The sequence below is a fragment of the Delphinus delphis genome, unplaced genomic scaffold, assembly GCF_949987515.2.
Source record: "Delphinus delphis unplaced genomic scaffold, mDelDel1.2 scaffold_30, whole genome shotgun sequence".
Lineage (NCBI taxonomy): Eukaryota > Metazoa > Chordata > Mammalia > Artiodactyla > Delphinidae > Delphinus > Delphinus delphis.
The window spans coordinates 3245684-3256466 of NW_027192651.1; positions in this window are offsets into that span (position 1 = coordinate 3245684).

Here is a 10783-nt window from a genome sequence, read left to right on the forward strand (position 1 = left end):
ATTTACAATATCGAGGTAATGGAAGCAACCTAAATGCCCACAGACAGACGAATGCATAAAGCTGTGGTACATATATAAAATGGAATATTACTAAGCCATGAAAAGGAATGAAATTGGGTCATTTGTAGAGACGTCGATGGATCTAGAGACTGTCATACAGAGTGAAGTAAGTCAGAAAGAGAAAAACAAATCTTGTATATTCATGCATATATGTGGAACCTAGAAAAACTGTACAGATTAACCATTTTGCAAGGCATAAACAGAGCAACAGATGTAGACAACAAACGTATGGACAACAAGGGGGGAAAGCTGTTGGGGGGGTGGTGGTGGGAGGAGTTGAGAGACTGGGATTGGCATGTATACATTTATATGTATAAAATAGATAACCAATAAGAACCTGCTGTATAAAAATATAAAATAAAATTCAAAATTAAAAAGAAATAAAATTTAAAAAATAAAACAGAAAAAACAATTATTCCCTGCACATACATGTATTTATATGAATAAATTATTTCCATGCTTATATCTGTAAATACAAAAAAGAGGAATAAAATCTACCTTGAACCAAAAACGAAAAAGAGAAAAAAAACACAGAACCCACCAGTTACACAGAGGAAAACCGTATCAGGGCACTTGCTCCAGTTGTAAACAATTCTGAAGTTGGTCAGTGGTGGGGAATCGTCTCCCATTCAGCCAGCAGCCCCCACGCAACAAGCGTCCTCATTGCAAAGCTGGGGCACCGTGCCGAGGCATCTGTGAGTAAACGTGAGCTGAGCCCCAGGCCAGTTGCTGCTGAACTATTCCCACCCGTCCCAGGTAAAACACCTGAATATATACAAGGACTTGAAAGCCTAGAGGAAGGGCCATAGAGCCACACGAGTGACAGCATGCCGGCCGACTTGGTGCCTGCAGGCCAGCCAGGATGGTCCTGGCCCTGGGTGCTCTTCTGGAAGATTTCCATTTCCCTGCCTGAGATACCCGTCCTGTCCCTGCCCCCACTGCTGTTTTCCTTCCTCACCTCTGCCCAGGGAGAAATTCCAGCAGCAGGTATGGGTGACACATCCTCTTCTTTAGCAGGTGGCAGCCTGGCAACTGCTGCAGAAAGTCCAGCAGAGCCCCACTCACACTGGGCCACCCACAAAGCCGTGGCCTCTCACTCCCTCCCACCAGCCCAGCACCGAGACTGCTGACAGGGCAGAGAAAATGGCGTCAGGCACGGCTGCAGGGGCTCTTGCTGCCTGGAGTGGTATTTATATTGATCTCAACCCAGGCACACCTGGGGAGGGCTGGCCGGCACGGTAAGGCTGCCCAGGTCAGCCAATCATCACCCCTCAGGGGCTCACAGTTGCAGAAAATGGAACTTGCTGAACCGGCCAGGTCCAAGGAACAGGTGTGGGCTCCTGAGAGTCAGGATAGACAAGGGGCTGCAGCTTTGGCTTGTTTTCTAATCATTTTATCTGGCCCATGAGTGGGAGACAACTTCAAGAAAACCCTCTCCTAATGAGAGGAACCCAGGAGTCAGGGAGAGGAGGGGTGGGTGGTGGTTGGAGACAGAGGCCTGGTGCCCCGGGTGCAGTGGAAGTCTCTGGAAGACCAGGTGGAGGGAGGCCTCACGGAGTGATGCCCAGGGTCACAGACCTGTCGCAGCTGCTGTTTGTTAGTTCAAGTCCTGCTCTGAGGTGCTCTGTGTCAGCTCTGAGCGACAGGTGAGCTGGGGGTGCTCTGCAATGAGGGCTATGTGCACGGTTCCTGTGTGCCCAGCCCTGCCACGGTACCTGCAAGGGTAGCTCTGTATCCTGGGAGGGGCCTGACCACGAGAGCCCCGTGGGCTGGGGTGGGGGTGGGGTACCTGCCCAGGTGAGCTCCATATTCTGGGATTGGTCTGACCACGAGAGCCCCATGGGCTGCTGGGGACCTGGTAAAGGATGTCAGGACAGTCAGTGAAGCCACCGAGGATATACCTCCAGTTGCTCCTAATTCCTACACCCTGCTGGTCATTCTACCAACCACCAGGACATGGTATTCTGTATTAGTCTTCAATGATGCCTTCTTTTGTATTCCATTAGTCCCAGAGTCACAAGAAATTTTGGCTTGTGAGTGGCAGGACTCCACATACAACTAAAACAATACTTCCGGGCCGTCTGGCCCCAAGGGTGCAAAAATTCCCACACCATCTTTGGGGAAAGCTTAGCTAAAGACCTAAAAGTTCTACCTCTGGAAAAGGAAACCCTCCTTCAATATGCAGACGACATTCTGATCACCAGCCCTACTAAGGAGGCCTCTGAACTACCAAGCCAATAAAGGATAGAAGTTGTCCAAGAAAAAGCTCAAATATCACAGACTGCGGTGACCTGCCTGGGCTTCATTCTCACAGAAGGTCAGAGAAGCCCATCCCAGGAAAGGGAAGAAACCATTTTCAGCCTTACCCCTTTCTAAAACTAGAAGACAGCTTAGGGGTTCCTGGGGAGGCCAGGGTTTGCTGCTTCTGGATCCCTAACTACAGTCTACTAGCTGGGCCTCTATATGAAACACTGAAAGGAAAAGATGATGATCCTTTTGAATAGAATCCAGAAGTGGCCTTTCAAGAATGGAAAGAGCAGTCAATTCAGACCCTTGCCCTGGAACTCCCTAATTTAGCTAAACCCTTTGACCTTTACATTCCCGGTGAAAGGTGAATCGCCATTGGAGAATTAGTGCAAAAACTGGGACCACTTGAAATGGAACAATGCAAGAATGCCATCCAGGTAGGATAAACTACGGTCACTAAGGGGCTTGGCCCACTGCCACATCTGGCCAAGATACTGGCGGTATCTAAAAACCTGGAAATCAGCAGCCCAAAAGGCCACCTCCCTCCTAAGGGAAAAGGACCCCACGTGGTGATCCTAACCACCAACCATGCCCTGAAGTTGCAGGGTTCGCTCCGTGGGCACACCGACCTCGAGTGAGGAGGCCCTCCAACTCCAACATCCAGAGAGATAACCGGGGGCAACAGGGCACCATGACGACTCGTGTGAACATCACTTGACCTGGAGTTTCTCTCATAAAACAACAAGAGTGTGTCCCAAAAGAGTAGACTACTGCTTGCAGGACTTACTGCACCCAGAGGGGAGCTAATAATCTTGGCGGGGGAACAGTATACCACACTGTCACCATAGAAAAGCCTACAGACACCGTGATGATGGTGGCCAATAAGACCGGCTGGACTCCTGTTTACTTCAAAAGGCTGTTGACTCAGTAGCCATCATGGTCCTTGGTCACCACTGACCCTGGACTGTCTGGGAGTTGAGCGGGCAGGGCTCTGACACCTGGTGCTGTTTGTACGTTAATTCAGGGGCCTAACTGAAGAAAGCGCAGACTACTGGTCAGAGCATCTAGGCTGGCAGAGACGGTCAGCCTAAGGTGGCCGAACAAATGTGGGGCGGGGTGAAACCGGCCCCCACAGCGTCTCTGCACATCTCTTTCCTGGACCCTTAAAGGTCATTAGAATCTATAACACTTCCAATGCTGGTGCTCAGGTGGACGAGCAGGGAGGCAGGGGTCCTGGGGACAATCAACGTCACCGGGAGGCTGCTGGGGAGAAGCTCTGACCCTCGCCCCAGGGTGTGAGGGCTCCCAACTCAGCACTCAGCAGTTACAGAAGAAGGGTCTGCACCCTCAGCACTCCAAGAATGAGGAACGGGACAAAAGGCAGAGGAGGGGTTTGTCCCCAGCAAAGCCCATTAAAAATCCCTGGGAGATAAAAATAGAATCTGGGCAATAAAGTCAAGTCTAACCTTTTTTATCCTTTGTGCTTTGTCTAATTTCACGTGCTCCTAGGGTCCCGCATGCAGAGGTTCCACACCCGGCACTTCAGACCAGATTTCCTAGTGCAGAATGGCTGGGTCGACACCTCAGCTCCTGGGGCCCAGTGCAGACTCCACGATATAGAGCCTGAGCTACAGCCAACCCGGCCCTCGAGAGCTCCGCCGCCTCCCTCCCTCCCACTGACTCTGACAAGATCTCTACACAGCAGCCCAGCCCACAGCCCACGGGGTAGTGCATGCTCTCACCTCTCCATTCTCTGATCAAAATATAAAGTTTCCTTTGCTTGTGAACCAAACTCAGTCTCGATCTGTTGGCCCCAATGACACTGGGCAGGGGGACACTTGTTGGGGTCCACTCTGGAGGATCAGTAACAGAAATTGAGACTATTGTAACCTCAATGAACAGATGTGTGAGCCAAACTGTAGTTAACATAGAACAGTGTATAAGGCTCGGGTAAAATAAGATGTTTTTAACACTTCCATTTGATATTTCCATCACTTTTTATAAGCAAGTTCAGTGAAAAGGTTTGTCTTATTTGTCAGGTCAATATTAGAGAAACGAAGTGATTTCTTTCCAAGGATGTACAGCTAATAATCTTGGTTAAACCTTCAATCTTGTTTTAAATGCTTTTCCATTGAAAATGATACCTCTCTTTCAGCTCCCCCATTTCTGAGAAGTATAAAATCTTATAATTTATTATTACCAAAGGGGAAAGGTGGGAGGAGGGATAAATTAACAGTTTGGAATGAACACATACACACTGCTATGTATAAAATAGATCATCAACAAGGAACTACTGTATAGCACAGGGAACTACACTCAACATTTTGCAATAACCTATAAGGGGAAATAATCTGAAAAAGAATAGATATTTTTATTGACATCATCTATCAATGACAGTTAAAGTGTAGCCTAAGGGAAGCTGGTGGTGAGTGCTTCTGACCCTGAAGACTTCAATCATCTAAAGTTTGGACTCTGCCTACTTCCCAAGGCCCTTAATGAACATATGTGTAGCCGTAGCTTAAAAACTTCCCCAGTTTGGGTTTCGGGGAGACACTGATTTTGAAAAAGCCCTGGTGTTCTCCTTACATGAATGGGACTCTTCCTACTGCTAAAACATGTCTGTCACACCCAGAGGATGGTATACCGTCTGATCGGGAAGAGTTTGGAAAAGGCATCTCATCTCCTCATCTCCTGGTGCTCGGGTTCACCCCTCCAGCGTCTTTACTAACAGTCTCCCCACTTGGAGATGTCAGCACTGTCAACATCCTGTTGCGTACAGTTTGGAATTTGTCCAGAGGATGAAGCGGAAGGATGAGGAACAATGAGAGACAAGTCCTAGGTGTTCAGACAGGCACATGTCACTCTAATTTCCAATCAGGAAGACGAATTGACCAAAGGCTAGGGTTGCCCATGGAAACAGTATAGGGCTTGAGGAAATCCCGCTGCTTTGTGGCCAGTTCCCATAAACACGAGTTGAACAATGGAACTCAGGGGCAGTAAAATTCACAAAACTGCAGAGTTGAAAATATCCATCACTGAAAAATGTCTTGAGGAAAGTCAGAGAAAAGGACTTGTAAGCAAGGGAGAATGGCAGGAAAGGGATTTGAGGAGGTAGAAAGGACTCGCCATTAAGCACAAGAAAAGGAGCTGAACATTGCCAACATTGCAGTTGGCCAAAAAGGGTGTATGCGTTCTTTTCTGTATATATTCAAGAAAAGGGCATACACTTTTTTAGCCAACCAAACAGGTGGGCACTGGAAGTCAATACTACAAAAGATATCACTTCGCATCAGTCAGAAGAGCCATCCTCATAAAGCGTAAACAACAGAAATGCAGGACAGGGCAACGAGAAGAGGGAGCCCTGTGAGACTTATAGTGGAAATGTATATTGCCAACGGCCATTCTGGAGAAGTGTATTGTGTTTACTAAAGCATCTAAAAAATGAGCTACAGAGCATAGGGCACTTGCACTCATGGGCGTATATCTTGGGAAAAACAAAAATCGAGAGGACACAGGCACCCCAATGTTTACCCCCTCTCTGTTTAAAAGATCCTCGACTAGGATATAACTTAAATGTCTCTGGAGGGGAAAAATGGATAGAGATGTGGTACTTAGGTAGAGTGGAATATTATTCAGCCTGGAAATCAATGAAATATGGCCAGTTGTAACAACTCCGGAGGAGTTACGTATGATCATTCTAAGTGACAGAATTCAAAAAGAAAAAGACACATATCATAAGATATCACTTAAAGGTGGAATCCAAAATGGCTACACATGAAATAAATTACAAAACAAAAACATAGTCAAATATGTAGAAAACACGCATAAGGCTGCTAAACGGGAAAGGTGGGGAGGGGTGAGGCATCATCCAGGAGGTTGAAATTAGCAAAGATACCATTCCAAATACCAAACTGATAATCAACAAGGCCTACACGGTAGCTAAAAGAACTGCACTCAGCACACTCAAGTCACCGGAAAAGAATATATACGACTGGTAAGAATCTGAAAAAGAATTTATTGATGTCTCTCTGTACGCGAATCAAGTGGATGTACAGCAGCAAGAAACAGAGCTTTGAAAATCAGCTGTAACCAATATAGTAATAAATTGAAAAAAATAAACGACAGAGAGACAGAGAAAACCTCTTACAACTTTTCCTCAGGGACGGTGATGCAACATGGATTGAACACATCTAGACCCACAGCAGGATGAGACATAAGGCTGGAAACTGTTTGCGCTAAGAGAAATGTGAGGTTGGGTGAGGAAATGCACACCCTTTAAAGTAATACTACCTGGTACCCATTCAATGGGTCCCAAATCTGCAGGTTCAAGGGATCTTCCTACAGCTAAAACATGCATGGAAAACCCAGAGGACTGTACACCATGTGATCGGGAGATGTGTCTAAAATGCACCTCATTTATCCTCTCCTGGTGCTCCTGTTCACCATTCCAGCCACGCTACTTAGAATCTCCCCACTTGGAGAATCAGCACATTTAAACTTCTGTTTCACACATTTTGCAAATTGTGAGGAGGATGAACGGGAAGAGGGGGAACCAATGAGAGAAGAGTTGTAGGGGTTTGGACGGGCACATATCACTCTAATTTCCCATTAAGAATAAGAATTAAAGAAAGGCTCAGCCTGCCTCGCCGGAGCCAAAATAGGGCCTGAAGCAATCCTGCGGGTTTGAGGCCAGCTCACAAAAGAGCAACTTAAAAAATGGAGCTCAGGGTCACTGCAATTCACAAACCTGCAGAGTTATAAATGAAAACTAACGTCCAAAAATATGTTGAGGTAAGGCAAAGAAGAGGATCTGAATGCAAGACAGAATTGCAAGAAACAGATTTCAAGAGATAGATTAGACTCGTCTTTAACGCACATGAAAAGCGGCAGAATTTCGACAATGATGCAGTTGGCCCAAAAGGGCGTATGCGTTTTTTCCTGATTATATCCAGGAAAAAACGCATACGCACTTTATGGGCAACGAAGCAAGCAAGCAATGCAAATGTGCACAACAAAGAAGTCTCACTTCCCACCGGTCAAAAGGGTCATCCTAAAAAATTGTAAAAACCAGAAATGCAGGACAGGCCATGGAGAACAGGGAGCCTTTATACGCTGATGGGCAGTGTGTGAACTGCCGAGAGCCACTCTGGAGAAGTGTATGGTGGTTCCTAAATCATCTAAAAAACAGAGCTACAGAGCATAGGACACTTCCAATCATGGGAGTATATCTAGGGAAGTCTAAAAATCAACAAGACACAAGCACACCACAGTTTAGGGCTACTCTGTTTACAAGAACCTCAACTTCAGTACACCTTAAATATCCCAGGAAAGAGAACAATGGATAAAGAAGATGTGGTACTTATGTACAATGGAATATCTCTTCACCATGAAATCAATGTAATAAGGCTAGTAGAAGGATAAAGAGTGGATTTAGGTCCGATAATACTACTTGAAATAAGTCAAACAGAAAAAGAAACATATCATAAGATATCACTTATAGAGGGAGGGTAAATATGGCTGCACAAGAAATGAATTACAGAACAGAACAGTGTCTCACATTTAGAAAACACACTTATGTCAGCTTAAGGGGAAAGGAGAGGTGGGGTGATGCATAAAACCAGAGTTTGAAATTAGCACAGATACCGTTCAATAAACCAAATAGGTATTAGACAAGATCTACACCTTGCTCAATGAACTGGCCTCAACACACCCTATACACCGCAGAGAAATATATCTGAGGAATAAGAATCTTAAAACCCATGTATTGATATATCTCCATAAGGGAATCAAGTGTGTGCAGAGCGGCACAAACACAGCAGTGAAAAGGAGCTAAACCCCATTATAGAAATAAATTTTAAAAACAAAACGCTGAAACAATGAAAGAGAGAAAAATTCTTACAAAATTCGCTCAGGGGCTGTGATGCAACCTGGATTGACCACATATAAACCCACAGCTGGATAAGACATAAGGCTGGACACTTGGGGCTGACAGGATTGGTGAGCTTTGGTGAGCAACTGCCGAAAGTTTAATGCAATACTTCATGCTACTCAGTCCAAGGGTCCCAACACTCCAGGTTGAAGGGAATCTTCCTACAGCTAAACCATGCTTGGGAAACCCAGCGACTGGTATACCATATGATTGGGAAAGGTTTCTAAAACGCACCTCATTTTTCCTCTCCTGGGGCTCCGGATCGACATTCCAGCCGCTTTACTAACAACATCCCCACATGGAGTCAATGCCTTTAAGTTCTGGTATCGCACAGTCTGCAGTTAGTGCAGAGGATGAATGGGAATAGGGGGAACCAGTGAGAAACTAGCTGTAGCGGTTTCAATGGGCACATGTCACTCTAATATCACATCAGTAAGAAGAATTAACCAAAGGCACAGCAAGGTGCCCCAGAAGAAAAATAGGGCTTCAAGGAATCCTGTGGTTACGGGGCAAGACCACAAAAATAAGAGCTAAAAAATGGAGCTAAGGGCCACTGCAATTCAAAAACCTGCAGAGTTATAAAGGCCAACTATTTTTAAAAATATATTGAGGTAAGGCTATGAAGAGGCATTGAAAGCAAGGCAGAATTGCAGGAAACCGATTTCAGGAGGTAGACTGGAATTGCATTGAAAGCATAGGAAAAGAGGCAGAACGTCCACAATGATGCACTTGGCCAAAAAGGGCGTATGCGTTTTTTCCTGAATATATTCAGGAAAAAACGCATACGCACTTTTTGGCCAACCAAGCAAGCTTGCAAAGGAAATCTGCACTACAATGAAGTCTCACTTCCACCCGGTCAAAAGGGCCATCTGAAAAAAGTGTAAAATCCATAAAGGCACGACAGGCCATGGAGAACTGGGAGCCTTCTTATGCTGATGGGCGGGATGTAAATTGCTAACAGCCACTCTGGAGAAGTGTATGGTGTTTCCTGAAACATCTAAAAAACAAAGCAACAGAGCCTAGGGCACTTCCACTTATGGTCCTATAGCTTAGGGAAATTAAAATCAAAAAGACACAGCCACCCCAAAGTTTGGAACGGCTCTGTTTACAAGAACCTCGTTTACAGTACAAGTTCAACATCGCAGAAATTGAAAAATGGATAAAGAACTTGTGGTACTTACGTACAATGCAGTATCACTCAGCAATGAAATCTATGTCATCAGGCCCGTAGCAGCATAATGAGTGGATTCAGGTACGATGATTCTAACTGAAATAAGTCACACAGAAAAAGAAACATCATAAGATATCAGTAATACACGGAATGGAAACTTGGCTACACAGGAACTGAATTACAGAACAGAACAGGGTCTCAAATTTAGAAAACCAACATATGCTTGCTTAAGGGGAAAGGTGAGTTGGGGTGCTGCATAAAACCAGAGATTGAAATGAGCACAGATAAAGTTCCTTAAGCCAAATATGGAATAGACAAGAGCTACTCCTTGCTCAACGAAATGGACTCAAAACCCCATATTAAATGCCTAAGAATGTACCTGACTAGTAAGTATCTTAAAACCTATGGATTGCTATGCCTCTAAAAGAGAATCAAGCATGTGTACAGGGGCATAAACGCAGCAGTGATAGGATTGGAGAGGTTCGGTGAGCAAATGAAGACCCTTTGAAGTCATATTGCATGGTACCCATTACACGGGTCTCAACTCTCCAGGTTTAAGGTATTCTTCCTTCAGCTAAAACATGCATGTGGAACCTAGAGTATGATCAACCATGTGAACGGGAGACGTGTTCAAATATGTCTCAGTTTTCCTCCCCTGGTACTCGGGTGCAACATTCCAGACGCTTTACTAACACTCTCCCCACTTGGAAAGTCAGTCCCTTTAACCTCCTGTTTGGCCCAGTTTGCAATTTCTGCGGAAGATGAACAGGAATAGCGAGAACCAATGAGAGGCTAGCTGGAGGTGTCTGGACGGGCAAATTTAACTCTCATTTCCCACCAGGAAGAGGAATTAACCAAAGGCTCAGCATGCCGGGCCGGAACCAGATTAGGGCCTGAAGCCATCCTGCGGTGTTGCGGCCAGGTCACAAGAAAGCGAGTTGAAGAAAGGAGCTCAGGGGCACTGCAATTGACAAACCAGCAGAGTTATAAATGACAGCTATCGTCCAAAAATAGACTGAAGTAAGGCTGCCAAGAGGACTTGAAAGCGGGGCAGAATTGCAGGAAACCGATTTCAGGAGGTAGACTGGAATTGCATTGAAAGCATAGGAAAAGAGGCAGAACGTCCACAATGATGCACTTGGCCAAAAAGGGCGTATGCGTTTTTTCCTGAATATATTCAGGAAAAAACGCATACGCCCTTTTTGGCCAACCAAGCAAGCTTGCAAAGGAAATCTGCACTACAATGAAGTCTCACTTCCCCCCGGTCAAAAGGGCCATCTGAAAAAAGTGTAAAATCCAGAAAGGCAGGACAGGCCATGGAGAACTGGGAGCCTTGTTATGCTGATGGGCGGGATGTAAATTACCAACAGACAATA